Genomic DNA, 18,530 nt, shown 5'->3' with positions numbered 1-18,530 from the left:
TCAGCTGTGGGTGATGCATGAAAGTGAACACGCTGTTCTTATCCGTGTTCTGAATTGTGCCCTGTTCCCCTTGGGTCTGGCACTGACCCTCAGGACTAGTAAGTCTGTATGCCAGGGCTAATGTGCCAACTCCTTAGACTTCTCGGTCTGCTACTGCTCACAGCTCAGCCTCCTCTTCGATTGCATTCTACAGCTCAGGCTATTTCTGCAGGTTCTTGGTCCTGCAGGGCAGGTGCCCCGGCGTGCAGTGCACATGCCGTGCAGAACATGCAGGTGCTCCAGAAGAGGGAGAGGGTCTCCAGTCTGTCCTGGCCTTTGGCATGAAGGAAACAGCTCAGCCAAAGCCAGAAGCCTTCTCATTACTTAAACAGCTGTACTGTGATTTCTTCCTGTTCTGGGTGGACCCACCCCTTCTGAGCTCAGGGGAAAATTTCACCTAAAGGTTAGGGGGTTACTCTGTAAACATTTTGTCCCCTTCTGGGAAAACTACACAAGCAACTATACAGACTTTGTCCCTTTCCAAACAAGTATTGTTTAATCATTCTGAACTGCTGCGCTATGCTTTCCAGCCTTTAAAAAAGAAACTGATTTTACTAAAGATATACATCACCTTTCAAAGATTCTTTTTATTTAGAAAAATATTCTCTACTTACACAGCAAAAAAAAAAAAAAAAATCACAGAAATATTCTCCAAATCTATTCCCCAAAATACATTAAGAATAAGAGGCTTACAAGAGTTCCTGAGAAAGGAATAGAAGTTTGATTTCTTAAGGAAAAAAATCAGGGTCTTTCACAAAGGCCCTGGTGTATTTGGTTTTGAATTCTTTGCTACAAGGCAATAATCAAGGAATTAAATCTATATCCCCAAGGTTTTTCTCCCTCCCTTCTTTTGTTAGGATTAGGATGCGAGGTTTTTAGTACAACTGCTACTCTATAAACCAGAGACCTAACATATTCTTACACCTACAGAAGGGGGCTGGGGGTGGGAGGGCTGAACCTATCTGGCGCCCTCCAGTGTCTCAGTCAAGGGGACATCTCCATGTGGGAGTAAGCCGCTTTGTGACTTTATAGTCAGTGCCTCAATTTACAAGCAGGTCTAAGTTTCTTCCTAACCCAGAATGTTTAGAATCAGGAATGTTCTAAGCACCAACTTATGTCACCCTAAAAGAGCCATCCTAACCCCAGAAATCCTGAGGAATCACATAGCTTTGTCCTGTGGGTTCTGTACAGTCCAGACATGACTTGTGACCATGCTTTGTGGAAATTCATTCTAAGTTCCAAATAAGACATAGTGTCCCAGTGCTTCTGACCCTACAGGACTGTCTCCAGTGCCAAGACGTTAGCGGTGGCCAAGGCCTGCCCTTCGTCCCCTCACCCCACTCATGCTGACCAAGCAAGGGAACCCCAAAGGGTTAAGGTAGGATGGGGGTCCTTCCTGTCCCTCCTTCTGGTCGCCCCTCAGCTACTGGTAGAGAAGGAGGAAGGCAGGAGCCTGAGGCCAGTGGGGTGGGCCCCAGGGCCACAGAGCACAGGAATGCGGGAGGGCAGGAGAATTCTCTGAGGCTTCGGCTGGCCCGTTCCCCCAGCTCAGCCGGGGACTGCCTGTGCTCTTAGCTTTCATCTCCACTGTCGGTTGCTAAGTGCTATACATAATGAGAAAGTAAATAGTTACACAGCACAGTTGGGGATACACAAAAACACACATCAATCAGCCAAGAAAAAAACTCTCAAAGTTTCTAGGTTTATTTTTAGACCCTGGTTGACCAATTGAGCAACCTAAATGTCCAAAGGAAGAGAAGCTGGGGCTTAAAAGTGTATTTAGAAACAGAAGACATGGATACTACAGATCTCGAGGCCCATCTCAGTTTATAAAATATGCAGCAGTGGAGTCCTTGGGTGTTTAAGTACCTCACGGTGATGTTTTGAATAGGATACAGCATCCAGTGCACTCACAAGACCTGCTCAACAGAAAACCCCATCCCCTGTCACAGGGCAACCGGTATTCCTTAGTAAAGCACTCAATTTAATGAGAGTAACTAAAGCAATGCTAAGTAATGAGCTCAGATCCCCTGAGGAGAGGACAAGACCTTTATGCACGTGGTGTTTCCCACAATGTCTGCACAGTGCCCTGGCCAGAGCAGACAAGCAATAAATATTTGTTAAATAAATAATAATAATAGTCCCGGGAGAGCCCTTATTTCTAGGCAAGATTATCATTATGACCTTCTTAAGATTTCCCACATGGTGACCAAACTAGCCAACCCGCCAAGGTTTCAAAGATAAATTCATCGCTATGAAATGGGGCCTGAAGGGAGACACTTAACAGAACATTAGACAGCATTCCTGAAGGGTGCTGAGACAATGGGTAAGTTAAAGGAGAGAAATAATCAGTTTAGCCTCCATTTCCTCCTCCATTCTATTCCAAAATAAATTACAGTTGGATTTAACAATAATTTTTTTAAGTACTTCCAGAACAACAGATAGCATAATATAAAACAATGAACTAACAGCAAAGCAGGAATAATACTGAGTGAGTCATTGACATTCACTTGCTTTCTTCACCTGTAAAATGAAATTATAGGTGTGGACCTACCACCTCCTGGCAGCCCAGTAGAGATAGATGAGAAATTGTTGGTGGAAGCACTCCACACTTCTCCAGCTCTACACACGAGCAGCGCCAACAATGTTCAAGTTACAGGTAAAGATGTGGGGCCAACAGGCACCTCATGATTCTCAGTGTAACCACGCAATTCCAGGTAAATGTAGTCTTCCTCTCTTCAAACAGACCCTTCTGATTACAACACCACTAGCTTATAGTTGGGAAAAAAAAAAAGCACAAATCAGGGAAGTCATTTGCTTTATAGAAAGTTTAAACAAAAAACACCATTTCATAGAGGGTACTCAGACAATTGGTTAGTAAGTTAAAGGAGAGAAATAACCAGTTTAGCTTCTTATTTCCTCTTCATTCCACACCAGAATAAATTATAGGTGGACTAAATGATTGCTTTCTTTAAGTGAAGAATTTTTTTTAAGCTGTAGAAAACAGAGCTGCATATTTACTAAACCCTGTGAAAGAATAAAGCAGGCTGTCCTATCATAGGTGAAATTATAGTGGAACATTTGCCACTAAATCTGAACAATCTATAACTACATCAATGGGCAAGTGATACACTGGGGAAATAATTGTAGCAAAGTGACCAAAGATATTTGATTATGCATTATTAAAGATCATATGCCCATAATATATATTTTAAATGAAAAAAACAAAGCAAGTTTATAGACTAATATGTACATTATGACTGTTTTTTTGTTAATAAAAAATGAGCCCCCTTTGCATCTGTAAATCCAGGGTGGGGAAATCCCAGGGCAAAATACCTAGCGGAAACCGAAATTAGTCAAGGGAAGAAATAAAGTTTAAAACCCATTTGTTGCTTACAAACAGCTGTCCAGTGTCTCTCTCTCTCCTGCTGTGGCAGAAGCAAACGAAAATTCCCCCAACTTCTCTGCTCCAGATAAGCGCTGGCCCAGGTAATTACCCATTGATATGGAGATGAACTGATTCTCTCCACCCCTTGGAAACACCTGTTGATATGGAGCTGCACTAAAGCCAGGCGAGAGATTCTGGGAATATTGCAACTTTGCCCACAGAATCTTTACAAAGATGTGTATTTGTATGCACAAACAAGGAGAAAGATGAGATGAGCACCCCAGGCCTTTAACACTGGCTGAGAGGCACGGGAGTAGAAATGGCCAGGAAAGGGTTTTCTTTGTATATCTTTGTCCTGAGTTGTAATTTGAAAAAAATAAAATCTTAATTTAACTAACTGAATAGAAAAACATCTAAGGACAAAGAACATGTAACCAAGAATTAGGAAAAGAAGAAATGCAATTAGTGTCTAATATGAAAAAGAAATGTTCAGCCTCAGCCTCACTGGTAATCAAAGAAAATGGAAATAAAGTCTTTTTTGGTCACCAAATTAGAAAAAGAATTTCAAAGTGTGGTATCTAAGGTAAGAGAAAAGAAGATGAAGCTGACACAATCACACAATATGAGTTGCCTTAACCCACTTGGAAAGCAAATGGCAGAATGAGTCAAGATTTTTTTTTAAAGTTCAAACAACCAACTTTAAAGTCCACTGGAAATACATCCTCAGATAAATCTTACAGAGAGAAAAGTTTATTGTGCAAAAGTGATAATAGCAAAAAATTACTTAAAATGACTGATAATAGAATGGCTAAGTAAATTGAGCTATATCCATTCAGTGGAATATTATATGCCCAATTAAGCATTGCTTACAAAGAATATATAATAAAATATAAAATTCTTGTAAAAGTAAAAATGTCCACTTCTTTTACTCTCAATACTTCTGATATAAATGTGTGAGGGGTTTTCCCACACCAACCAATTCTCCAACTCTCCAGACACCAACTGAGTGCCCATAATTCAATTCTGACACTAACAACCAGAGTTAGCACAGATTCCAAAGGCTGAGAGCTCAGCCCCACAAGACTTCCCCTACTTCAGATGCCAGTTGCAAGTCCCAGGTTGTCACCTATACTTTTGACCAATCAGCTGTAAATTAACAGTTCCCCCAACCCTCTCCTTGCATTCAATAATTTGTTAGAACAGCTCACAGAACTCATGAAAACAGCTTACTTACTAGATTACCAGTTCCTTATGAAAGGATACAACTCAGAAACAGCCAGATGGAAGAGATGCAGAAGGCAAGGTATGGGGGAAGGGATGTGAATTTCCCACACCCTCTCAAATCAAGCCACCTTGATGTGTTAGCAACCTGGTAGCTCTCTGAACCACACTGCTTTGGATTTTTATTGAGGTTCTTTCATATAGACATGGTTGATTAAATCATTGGCCACTGGTGACTGAATTCAATCTCCAGCCCCTCTTCCCTCCCTGTAGGTGAGCAAGGGGAGCTGCAAGCTCCAACCCCTTGACTGGGTGGTTGGTTCCCTCAAATAATGGACTGGTTCCTCTGGCAACCAGCCTCCGTCCTCTGAGGGTCACCTCATTAGCATAAATTCAAATAAGGTTGAAAAACTTATTTTAAACAACAAAAGATGCTCTTCCTATCCCTACCAATCAGAAATTCTAAGGGTTTTAAGGAGCCCAGAGCCAGGAACTTGGGACAAATACCCAATGTATATTTCTTATTTCACAATATCATAGCTTAGGATTTATGGTCATATGTAAAATAAATTTTCACTTATGGAAAAGTATGACTATGTAATTAAGAAACAGCTCTCTCTATAGAAATAATGAAATGTTCCAAATATTAACCCTCTTTGCCTTTGAATATTTGGATAATGGTAATATTTTTTCTTCTTTCTAGTTTTCTGTATTGTGCAGATCTTATTTCATGATAATGCCTAACTTTTTTAATAACAGTGGAGGGAAGGGTATGGAGGGAACAGCACCCAAGGCCTGGGGAACCTATTATTTAAGTGACTGAATTAGAAAAACGTAAGGCACAGTCTTCCTATTCCTCTCAAGAAACTTCAGAGACCAGGCAGAACTGATTTCTGATTCTCACAGCTTGTCCTTTGGCCCAGCTTGGAAACAGCCATCATGTCTTTAAAAGGGTGAGGTGGTGAGAACTAAGCTAAACTGATTTCCCACATCCAGTCCTCCCCTTACAAGTCACAAAACAAAATCCCATCAAAATGCTCTTACTGTAAATATCCTATTAGAAATTTAGGATCAGATGCCTAAAGAAACGTGTGTGTGTTGTGTGTGTGTGTGTGTGTGTGTGCGCGTGCGTGCATGTCTGTATTTCTGTGTGTCTATTTCTATGTCTATGTATCTGCTTCCTGTCCCCCTTCCTCTTCTTTAAAGGTCAGCAAGACAAACTCCAGGGCAATGGTACAGTAATCTGCTTCATTTATCAAATGATAAACCTAAATGATAAATAATAAATATATTTATCAAAATAGAATAACAACACAAAAGAATGAGAACAAAAGGAATCCCCACCAGGACAAACCCCAATGTTAAACAATTTTAAATATTGGCAGATTAAAGTCCATCTCTCCTCTCAAACTTGCCACAGAATGCAAATTAATAATGTCAGATCCCCACCTGAAGTATCCCAGGCCACACACCAACAATGAATTAAACTCAAATATTTAAGTGCATACAATGGTCACATTAACATTCCAAATCCCTTATATAGCACTTCAAAGGTATGTATCAAATATATCTCTATGTAGAAATAATGAAAGAAAATGTCCCCCTAATTTAGCCCTTCAGTAAATTCAAGTATTTGCAATATCCTGTATGAAATTATTTTCTGGAAGCTGATGCACTTGTACCTTTGATATTAAAGAACAGCCGCAGCCACCTCACACTTACATGTGTTAGCTCACTTAACCCTCTCAACCTCTGCAACAATCCCGGGAAGCAGATAGGATTATTGCCCCAGTTGTCATCTAAAAATACAAAGTCCAGGAGGTCACGCAGCTAAGTGGCAGTACTAAGGCTGAAACCAGGTTACCCCAGCTCCAAAGTGGATGTGCTCTTTGTACTACAGAACCACAAGCTGCACACGTATGCTTTTTTTCTTATACCAAAAATATCCATTGTCTCTGCTTGGCTTGGACAACCTGTAAGAAAAACAACTGTTACCACTAACCAAATGAATAGACTATCAGTACAGATTTAATAATTCTGAATGAAGAAGGTACTGAATTACTATATCAGTTTTCAAAATATTAACCAGTCCCCAAATTAGAACTAGAGGGAGGAAGTTAACATGGCCTTCCAATAATGGAAACAGAAAGGAGCAAAAAGAAACAATTAAATGGCCTGGTGGATAAAAAGAAAGGTATAGAAGGGCCTAAAATAGTTTGTCTTATCTCTGCTTTAATAATAGCAGATTAGCATGCTTTCTCTTGGAAATGTCACCTAGGCAACCAGAAATACAAAGACTGAGATGTTGAGGAAAATATATGTATACAAATCTATTTTTGCCATCTCTTAAACATAAATGATCACTATTGCAAGAAGAATAACAATTAGGAGACTATATAGGGAAAAAGTAAGTACAGAAGAAAGTTCTATAGCTAAGTACCCAGTGTAAAGCAGGGTAATAAAGCATAAAGGGAAGTCTGTATGTGTATGAGAAGCCCCAACCCATTGACTCAAATTCAGCCCAACAGTCTATTGGGAATGTTAAACACTTTCCTGTTTTTTAAATCTCATGTTTTTATCTCATAAACTAAAGGCGGACTAATACAAAAGAGGTAGGCTGGCAAATTTTAAAACACAATTGGAAAACTATCTTAAGTCCATTTTAACTAAGGTGACTATATATGACCCTGTTTGCCTGAGACAGTCCCTGTTTATGCCTCTTGTTTTGGTGTAAGTATTAAAAAGCACCCTGTTTCACTCTCAAAAGTGTCCTAGTGTGAACAATAAATTGTATGGTACATTAAGTCTAGACATATTTCTTGACCAATTAACAATGTGCTAGCTACTAGGTTGGAAACTTCAATTGGTGAAAAAAAAAATGTGTAATATAGAATCCCTAACAACCACAACACTACAATCTAGATGAGAGAAGAGAGATACCACCCAAACAACAATGAAGCAGTGAAAAACTGGTGTTGTCTAGGCTGTAAGTGCCTTAGTTCAGATCAGAGACAAGGTAGACTGTGAACCCCTCCAGAGAGACCCTCCACAGAACTCCCAGTGAGACAGCTGGGCTCCTCGAACACGTACTGTATATGCTAAGCATGATGCCCATGCGGTCTCACTTCTGACACAAAGAGCCATAGCAGCAAAGAACCGTCACTGTGCTCATTTTGCAGATAAGATGCCTCACACACAGTCGTACTGGCAAATTCAAATGCCTGAGTCCCAGGCACATGTTCTCCACCCCTGTGGGTGTGGACATGGTGCCTCCTGACAGCCCAGCCTTCCCCAGCGTGGGTGCAGCAGTCACATGTTCCCAGAGCCATCAGAGTCTCCTGCTCTGTAGCAGCACCAGGTACAGTGAAACCCAAGGGGCTGCTGAGTCCTTTAGAGCCCAGGCAGCAAACAGAGGGTGCTCTTTAATCCCACTGAGGAGACCCACGGAAGAAGCTTTTGAAAGGAGAGTCACAAAGGGTTTAGGAAAGCAACAAAGGCAGCAAGAGCAGGAAGCCATTCCCATCCCCAGGCCGGAGTGCACTAGTGCAGGCAGTAGCTAAAAGAATCCAAAAAGGGAGGCTATAGGAGTGGATGCCTGGCAGAAACTGTAGCCCTTGGCACACAGGTGAAGACGACCTGGAGTGAGCAACCCAGCAGGAGGGAACGGGGGAAATAAGCACCCTATCCCACTCCCCTTCCAATCTCCCATTGGTGGCCTAGACCCACTGGTGGCCAAATTACACAGGAAGTCATAAGATGAAGGGGACCCTTGATGCTGATGGTAGAGATCAACCTCTCAGGGCACAGAGCCAGGCAGATAGGCAAGAGAGAGGACATGGAGGAGCCAACAAGGGATGCCAGCCTACGTGCTGTATCCTCACCCTTACAGAAGAGTGTGCTTCAGCTGAGGCAGAGCAAACTGGCCTGATCTTTCCTTGGGGGTCAAAGAGGTACCACGTAAGCAAGAAAATGCCATCTCAGCATAAATGTGAGGCCAGGACGAGCTTATGGGCAAATGACCTATGCAGTTACACAAGGCCCTGTGCTCAGAAGGACCCCGCACTTGGTCTGATGCTCTGCTGACACCATTCTGAAATTCTTAATGATTTTTAAACACGGGCCCCACATTTTCATTTTGCACTGAGCCTCACAAATTATGTAGCCTGTCTTATGCAAGGTAAACCATTTTCTTCAGCTGGTGAGAGTAAATTTTGTTAAGTATCACAGTATTCCAGGTAAATTATGCAAAGCAAAAAGATCCAAAGTTAATATTAACCAGAATAACAATGACACAGCAGAATATATAATGTAATAAAGTGGAGGGACATTCTACTTTTTTTCTTCTTTCTTTTTTGAAGTCAAACTGCGAAGTGGCTGAGAAACTAAAATAAGCTGCGTCCTGAGAAATGAACCTTAATTACACCTGCCTCCCCCCAGCACAGTGGGAATGATTTGGTCTTTTGGTAAATATGATCAATGCAGACAACCAAACAGAATAATTGATGCCCTGGGATGGACTCTCTTGAAGTACCCCATTTGCTGGGATACAGTTGTTAAATTAGCCAGATAATTGCCAACATTACCTTTGACTTTGTCCTGTGTGCAGTGTCCACAGAGCCCAGTCTGGAATTCAGTACCGAATACACGTGGATAAACAGCTCCCTGCTGTGCCACCTACACTTATGAACCCTATTTCTAAACCAGTGCTTTCAGAAAGCCTAGAAATTCAAGCCTATATGGCTTCTGCTTCCCTTTCCTGAAAGACTCCAACACCCTTAGCTTTCCTCTGAGTAACTGTAGATCTAAAAGCATCTGGGAAAGCCCCAGGTGAGAAGCCAGAGCAGGGCCAGTGACTGCCCTTTCTCCCATTCATTTCCTCCAAGGCCATGGGGTGAAGTAAAGCACAGAAAATGTCTGGCCAAGACAGAGATCAAACTGGCCTCTTACAGGCTGTTCCACCCACCCTTTCATTTCAGAAATAAGAGATGGTACGTTTTAAGTGTTTTGTTTGTTTTGTTTTTTATATGATAATAAAATTTCAATAGATCAAATCAAAAGCATTTACAAAACCTCTACCTCGTCAAGGAACCTGGAATCCAGAATCAGGGGCTGAAGGGTCACAGCGCACACCAGTGAGCCCTACGGTGAGGTGAACGGTGGCTGGGATATGTCCACAGTCGACCCCCCAGAACAGGTGACTGAGGCCTTAGTTGGAAAAAGGGTCTTTACTGATGTGATTAAGTTAAAGATCTTGAAATAAGATCATCCTGGGTTATCTGGGTGGGCCCTAAATCTGACACCAAGTGTCCCTATAAGAGACACAAAGAAGAGAGGCAGCTACGTAACCACAGAGCCAGAGATGGGAGTGGTGAGGCAGCCTGAAGCCCAGAAATGCAGACAGCCTCCAGCAGCTGGAGGAGGCAAGCAAAGGATCCTCCCCAGAACCTCTGCAGGAAGCCTGGCCCTGCTGACACCTTGATTTCGGACTTCTGGCCTCCAGAACGGTGAGAAAGTTCTGCTGTTATAAGCCCCCCAGTTTGTGGTAATTTGTTGCAGAGACCACAGGAAACGAATACAAGCCCTCAGCCACATCACTTACCACAACCTCAAGGAATGGAAAATATGAGGCCTTCCGAGCAGCCCATTCTGTTTCCACCATTCTGGGCCTCGTTCCCCAGAACAGGCCCCCAGAGCAGCTTCATGTGTATTTGGAGACCATACCTGGGGAGCGGGCTCTACCCACTGCCCTCTAGACCCCACCCTGTGCAGCCCTCCAGCCAGGGTAGCATGGAGGGAACTCCCATTTCCCTTGTCCTGGACCCTCTCCTGACACAGCCAAGGTCTCAGTCATGTTTAAACAGCCAGGTTACACTGTCCACTCCTTTGAAGCTTTCAACTAAAAACAAAACAAAACATGTGTTTCAGGGACATATTGTCACCCACATCAATTATATAGGAAGGATTTCTTTTTTCTAAATATAATCAATCAGCTATGAAACATACCTAAAACATATGTTGTTATTTAGAAAAAAAAACAAAAGAAAAGGAAAATTCTGAGAAGTCATTTACTCTACATTTTGATAGCCAAGTTAAAGTTGTACAAATCAGATTATTCCCAAGGAATGAAAACACACAGATTTGGGGAAAAATCTAATATTCCAGATCCAACTGAATGGACACAAGAAACGTTCCTAGGTTCAAATCCCGGCTCCACAGCTTACTGGCTACTGACCTTGAATGGGTCACTCCACCTTTTGGTGCTTCAGTTCTCTTACCTGTATAATCAGGACAATTTAAGGCCCCCTTGTGCTGAATTCTCTCTGCTTGCCCCTACAGATCCACCTTCCTACCTTCTCCACTCCACTCTTGGCTGTGGGAGGCTGATTTCTATGCACAAGGCAGTCCCTACCTCAACAAGCTTACTTGCCTTGTGGCTTCTGGTTAGTTTGGCCAATTGGGAGGCAAGAGGAGAAGATCAGAGGCAGGAGGAAAGGGCAGGTGTGGACTCGTTCACCTGGACGCCTCCCCACCAGGCCACAGTTTGGCAGTAGCCTTATTCCTTCCTCTATGGAGGGTAATTACAGAAACCGCTCTCTCACATCACCCTTTCAGGGCTGGGGTTATAAGGGTTTGCATACATTGTTAGTCCCTCTTGGTCCCTTAACTTTGCCAACATCTTTGTAAATAGTCCCTTCAGTAAACTTTCTTCAGGTATAACCTGAGAGTGTGTCATCTGCCTCCTGATAGGGCCTGGCTGATGAACACTTCAAAGCATTTCTCAGAATCGACTGAATTAATACTTAGTATTTAGAACACTACCTTGTTTCTACAAAGTGCATCAAGGCATTTGCAATCATTGTTGCTATTATTAGCAAAAGCTGCCAACTTTTCTAAGGCATCCTTAGCCATGAGCTATCTCAGTGCTACACTTACCTTCCCTCCCCAAGAACAATATCATTTACTGTGGCAATAAATACAGTACCCTCAGCTATATAGATGAGGAGAAAACTATTGGTTTTCCTTTCAACCGGATAATTAAAATACCCTCCTAACTCCTCTTCCACCTTTCTTCTCTTCCCTCTCTTGCTAATATCAGGGGCTTTCTGCTCATGACATTACCACATGCAACAAATATTCAAGAGCTCCTCACACCTCTCTGAATGAAGTTTAGACTTACCACTATCACTCCCAATTCAATCACAATCTACTTTTAAGAATGTATTAAACGTTACACACTCACCAAGATGGCTATTACTTAAAAAATAAATAAAATGAAATAACAAGTGCTGGTGAAGATGTGGAGAAAGTGGAAGCCTTGTGCATTGCTGGTGGGCATGTAAAATGACAGCTTCTATAGAAAACAGTATGGCAGTTCCTTGAAAAATTAAACAAAAAGTTAAACATAAAATTACTGGATACAGCAATTCTACTTCTAGGAATATACCCAAAAGAATAGAAATCAGGATCTTGAAAAGATAACTGTATACCCATGATCATAGCAGCATTATTCCCAATAGCCAAGAGGTGGAAGCAACCAAAGTGTCCATCAACAAATGGATAAATAAACAAAAGGTAGGACATCCATTCAGTGGAATATTATTCAGCTTTAAAAAAAGGAAGGAACTTCTAATACACGCTACACTGTAAACGAACCTTAAAGACATTATACTAAATGAAATAAGTCAATCACAAAAGGACAAATATTATATGATTCCACTTCTGTAAGATACCTAGAGTAGTCAAATTCTTAAAGACAGAAGGTAGAATGAATGGTGGTTGCTAGGGGCTGGGGGACAGAGGAGATGGAGAGTTTCTGTGTAATGGATATAGAGTTTCAGTTGGAAAGATGAAAAAGTTCTAGAGCTGTATGGTGGTGACAATTGCACAACAATGTGAGTGTGCTTGATGCCACAGAACTGTACTTAAAAATACTTAAAATGGTAAATTTGTTTAACCACAATAAAAAAATAGTGTACTCAAGAAATACTTATTGCTTGTCTATGGCACAAAGCACTGTACTGGGACACATTGGTAGACAAACCGGAAGTTCACTGTCACCATCAAGGGGGCTCCTCTCCTACACCTTCCCCAAAATGGCCTCATTCCAATCAATCTGTCCCCTAAATATACTTTGCACTTTCGCACTGGAATATAAATTCCTTAAAGATAGGGGACTACCTTGTATTCATCTTATATCCCTAGAACTTAGCATAATGTTGCGCACATAGAAACTGCTCAAAATTATTGATTGAATAAGTGAGTAAAAATCCAGCCAAAGAGGCCTTTTCTTGTATCTTATAGCTGGTCAGTACTTAACATTTCTTGAAGTTAGCTGGAGAAACACACCTGCTCCTACTCCTTAGCCTATGTTCCAGGGATGAAACCTTGAGCAAGCCCAAGCCCTAGCAATGTGTGGCCCTGCAGCCACAGGAAAAGGCACCAGACCCAGTCAAAGCCAATGAGCCATAGGCCGTTATTGCAAGCAATGACGAGATAAGGCTCCTACTTTCTGGATGAGTTTAAAGCCCAGACTACATAACTAGTGGAGCTCTTAGAGCCATCCCACAATGAAATGGGGCCTAAAAGGGGTGCCAGCTCCAAGAAAGCAAACCAGGAATGTGGGGAGAGAAACTGGGTCCTGGTAATGATGCTGGAGCCCTGGATCTTCAAGCCGTATCTAAAGTATCTTCCTCTGGACTGATCAGTTATCAGAGCCAAAATAACATTCCCTTTTTCATTTAAAACAGTTCGACACTTCCAACAGAATTGAGTCATAATTAAAATAAGTATCTCCTGAAGAAATTATTACAAAGATAATATATATATACACAGCATGTGTACATACATAGTACACACTTGATAAATGGAAACTGCTGATGTTAATTGTGGTGATAGTTCATAGTTGTGGTGGAAATTTCCTGACTTCTTCCAGAGATCACTTTTAACTCATGTGCTTTGCCCCTGATTTCTGCCTTTGTTGTCCCTTCAATGATATGCTCTATCGTGATGACAGAGATACAGCCATGGTAAGGAAAAGCTTGTCTGATGCCACTTCCTAATTCCACTCCCTGACAGACATCACTAATTGTCTGTCACTCTTTCTGCTGAGCCTGGATCCCACCTTGGCTTCCTATACAACCCAGCTTCTAGGCAGCCACCAGCAATAGGTCACAAATGACATGCAAAATGCAACTAATTGTCTCAGCTCCAGAACAGCAGTTGGCAAAGCTTTTCTGTAAAGAACAGGTAGTAGCTATTTTAGGCATGGGCTTTGTCACATAGTCTTTGTGTTTGATTTGTTTTGTTTACAGGTCTTTAAAAATGTAAAGGGCATTTTTGCTCTCTCAGCTGTATAAAACCCCTGCTCTGGAGCCTTGAAATCAGACTCTGAGGCTGTGCCAGAGAACCAGGCACGTCCTATCTGCCTCTGCAGGGCTCCTGGGAGCCCAGTAATGGAGTGCTTGGAATGGAGTGCTTCCTTCTCCATCAGAAGTGCACCCACAGAATGCACAGAATTGCCAGAAAAGTAACAGAGGAGTTTTGATGATGGGAGAGTTACTGTTCTCACTGTACCCATCTGAAGACAAGTGTGAATTCCACACTCCAGGGCAAAGTGCAATGCAAGAAAGGGCTACAAAGCCCACCCATGTGGTAACCTGCACCTCTGCCTCCAGAACAAATTCACTGCACCACACCGTGGCAGAGCTCACCTCCATCCCCCACAGCCAAATCGGAGGTGCCCAACCCTTTTATGAAGAAAGCAAAAAAATTCAGTCACTACATTTCTCCACAGTTACTCTGACCCCTTACAATTAAGAAAATGCCTATGAAATGGTTCCAACATAGTGTGCCACATTTCTTTTGACCTACTTTTGATTCCTTAATATTTCTGTTTTTCACTGTGGAATACATATACAGTTTGGTCTTTCTCCCTGTTCTCCATATATGTTTCTGGTTTTAGTGAAAAAGACTGAACTTTGCTTGACTGATACTCATTTATTCACTCAACAAACATTTAGTGACAACCACAATCCATCTCTCAAGCACTTGCAGGTAGGAAGACCGCTGGTGGGGAAGCGTGTCAGGAGGGGCATATGCACGGTAACACGGGCACAGGAAGCCAGGGCAGCTCAATCAGCTGCAGGTGGGCCTGGGGCACGCCAGGAGGTCTGCTGGAAGGCAGTGTCACTGCAGCTGAGTAGAGAAGAATGCAGAGGACTTGAGACAAGGAAGGGTGGGAGGATGACAGGTGCTGAGACTCAGAGGCTTGAGCTGAGGCTACACTTGGAGGAGCTTGGGAGAAGAGACTGGAGAGGAAACAAGGATGGGGTCATGAAATTCCTTGGAGTCCAAACTCTATCCTGGAAGTCACAGAAAACCTCTGAAGGAAATTAAGCAGAATGACTGGGTTAGATTTTGTGTTCAAAACAAGATTTCTAGTCACAGTTTGGAGAACATGAAGCAAGAGTGTCCTGATTGGGAGAAAGGCGCCCAGTGTGAAGGCAACTGGAGTAATTCAGGCAAGAAGTGAGGAGATCATGAACGGAATCAGCGGCTAGGAACTGAGAGAAGGGGTATCCAACAATAAAAATACTAAGATCCACATTTATGCAACACTCACTGATGGCAAGTCACTGTGTGAAGTGCCTTCTGCGTACTAACTCATTTTACCTTCACCTGTTACCTGAGATAGGTTTGGCACCTAGTATCAACCTCGTGGCACGAATAAGGAAACACAGAGACATTAAGTAAGAAGCCCAAGGTCTAGGAGCTCTGTGTCCCAACCAGAACTCAGATCCAGCAGTCTGGCTGCCTAGTCTCTCCCTACAGCCCACCCTCCTAGCACACTTACAGAGAGTGCATATTTAGGACTGGACCTTGAGGGATTGAAATGGAGGGGACTTCTGGGTAATTCCCAGGGGTCTGGCTTGGGCGCCTGAACATTTGGGTTTAAGCCTCCTCCCCTGAAGGATGACCCTCCCCAAGTCTGTACTTAGCCCCCCAAGATCCACCCCAGTACACCTGTACTTCCACAATCACACCACCCTCCCTTCTCCTTTGCATCCTGCATCTGACCCTAAAACACAGCATCTCCCAGCTGGAGTGAAAAAGCTCACAAGCATTGCCAATTAGGTCTGCGAAACCTAGACAGAGAACCCTGCTCTTGGTAAGATAGCTGCTTAAGTCTGTTATATTCAAATCCGACAGAACTAGGAAAACTTTGAGCAAGCTTGTGTGGTTTTCTTAGCAAGCAAAACCTTGGCAGCCCTACCTCTGTGTTTCACACTGGTCTCCCTAAGAACAGAACATGCACCATCATTTCGGGCCAGCGTTTAACAGCAGAAGCACACTTGGCTGGCCTAACCTGCAGCCTCAGACAGACCCGCAGGAAGCAAGTGGTCCTGGCGGGGAGATCTTCAGAGAGCCAAATGGCTTTCTTTTCCCAGGAATGAAAGTTAAAGCAAGCATCTGCAGCAAGAAACTTGTGCATTTCCTGCGGACAAGGGAGACCTCCTGCCCGTCCCGGGCTGATACAACCCACTTTGCACATCCTGCTTCTCTGGGAGCTAAAAATAAATCGGTATGCACTGAAAAACACTCAAATAATCTCCCCAGCACACCCCTTCCCGAGTCCCCCAGATGCAAATCGTTCAGGTCCTGAGTCCAAAATGCACACCACGTCCTCCTCTAGGTTCTGCTAGCGCTTTTCCCTCGCTCCCGAGGCCCCTCCCCAGGTTCCCACCCCTCGCACACCCGCCCTGTGGGCCCTCTGGGCCGACTCCGCAGGCCCGGGAACCAGAGAGCACCCTCGACCCCAACCCCCACCCCGGAGGGATGCTCCAGATGTCCCGGGCCGCCAGGAGCACGAACGCCCCCTTCCGACCCAGCGCGCCCCGGTCCTGCCTGCCCGGAGCGCCTCTGCGCGTCCCTCTACAAAGTTGCTCTCTCTTTTTCTTTCACCCAACCACAGGGTGTTTGGTTGTATTTTATGTTCCTTCAGAGGCACTGGGAGAAGGGCGGGGGCATTGGCAGGGTGAACTGTGCCTGGGAAGGGCTGCGGCGACCAGGTGCCCAGGACCGCGCGCTCCCTGTTCCCACCCCTGCGGCCGCCGCGCCGCGAGCGCGTCTGCTGCCCCCGGCCGCCGCTCCCCGCGCCACCGCCCCCAGCACACCAGCCCCGGCTGCAACTCCGACTCCGCTCTCGCGCGGAAGAAGCGGAGGGATAGCGCTGCGACTCACCGCCTCGGCCGCTCCCTGCGTCTGTGCCGCCGCCGGGGAGGCGGCGGCAGCGCCTTCCCTCCGCCCGCCTCCGGCTGGACATTACCGCCGCCTGCCGCGCCCCCATCCCCAGCCTCGCTGGCTGCCTCCCTCCTCCTGGCCGCCAACCCTCCCCAGTGCTGCCCTGCAGGCAGCTTCTCCCGGGTGGGCTGGACTGCCAGGGCAGAGGGGCCATGCCGAGGCGTGGGGTTTGCAGGTACAGTGGACGCTCCCACCTTGCCTGGGTGCAGCGTCTGGGCTTATCCCCATTGTGCCCCTTCTTTAAGCTCACCGCCCAGGTTCTATGCAGGTTATACTGGTACTTTCCAAGGGGTGCTATATATTTTCTTGTTCGAGTCGTGGCGAGGTCAGATTAAATCTACACCCCCTTCTAGGCTTCTATTAGGAGGAGCCTGGGGTCCCTGCTTCTCAGCGGTGAAGTGGAAGGGAGCCTTGGACGGACATGCCCACACGGTGACCTAATCAATATTTTCTCTACCTGGAGCCTTCTGTGAATCCTCTAGGGATGGCTTAACCCAAAGGAAAAAAAAACCTCGGGAGGAAGAAATATGAGGGGGCCGGCCCCTCCAACCCCAGCTCCTGTGGCCCAGTGCAGAATGTCAGCAAATCCATCTCGACTGGAGATGATGAGAAACAAACGTTATCAATTCCTCCAACCAATATTTATGGAATGGCTGCCAGCACGTTTCTATCTTCTTCTGTTGGCCTCTTCTGACCTCTCAAAAGCCAGTCCAACTTCTTGTGCTTGTCAACCCAAGCCGCATCTCCAGAGCCCATAAGTTGCAGTAGCAGCACAAATTCACTGATTAAAAAAACTTGGTTAGAAACAACAAAAAGGCACCCTCTACAACTGTAAAGGCATCACGACCTCTCCGTGCTTGCCATGATTACAAAATCTTTTAATACAACTAGTACAGAAATGGCAGTACTCGTAGTTCCAAATAGCCGCCAACTCTGATTTGAAAGTCAAGTAAAAGGTTCACCTAAGCAAAATCATCATCTCCATTCTGCCTTCAATTTCCACTCATTTACTTCTTTAGGCAAGACTTGAAACACGTAATCCAAGAAGCCATTAACCCATTACTGGATACTAAAACATTTTTCTGAATTGACTTAGCAGATGAACCCCTTTTTTTTTTTCACCTCCCTGAATACACTTTGTCATTACCTATGGAGTTGAGCTTTGTTTTTGTTTCTTAATACTAGGTCTGGGCTCCACCCCAAGAGATTCTGATTTAACTGGTCAGGGGTGCAGCCTTGCGTGGGGATTTTTTAACTTTGGCCCCAGGAGATTCTGATGTGTAGCCAGGATTGGAAACCCCAGGATTAGCCAATTATCAAATAGGGCTTAAGGCAATGGGATGCAGAACAAGGACATTTTGATGCAGGGAAAGGTCTGAGCAGGCAATGTAAACTCAAAGGGCCCTAAGGAATTAAAAAGAAATGACAAGGAAGTGACTTAGGCTGGGTGTACAAGGGCAAACTGCGAAGGGCACCCTGCCCTAAACACAGCAGCCCAGTTTTTCCACACGGGAAATGCAGTTCCAATGTGGCCATCGAGTTGGGGTTTTTCATTTTGTTTTTTTTCCCAGAGAAGCCAGAA

General features: G+C 44.2%; 1 protein-coding gene across 1 annotated transcript in view; it reads right to left on the bottom strand.

Moving 5' to 3' along the window:
- Window positions 1-16,976, bottom strand: part of NCALD (neurocalcin delta) — a 373,180-nt gene extending 356,204 nt beyond the window's left edge. The window contains exon 1 of the mRNA XM_036876366.2: window positions 16,889-16,976. The gene's annotated coding sequence lies outside the window, so the exon portion shown is untranslated. The remainder of the gene's footprint in view (window positions 1-16,888) is intronic.
- Between the last annotated feature and the right edge of the window lie 1,554 nt (window positions 16,977-18,530).

This window comes from Manis pentadactyla, chromosome 3 (genome assembly GCF_030020395.1).
Source record: "Manis pentadactyla isolate mManPen7 chromosome 3, mManPen7.hap1, whole genome shotgun sequence".
Lineage (NCBI taxonomy): Eukaryota > Metazoa > Chordata > Mammalia > Pholidota > Manidae > Manis > Manis pentadactyla.
Note: the sequence above shows the minus strand (reverse complement) of the source record. Positions and strands in the feature narration are given on the sequence as shown.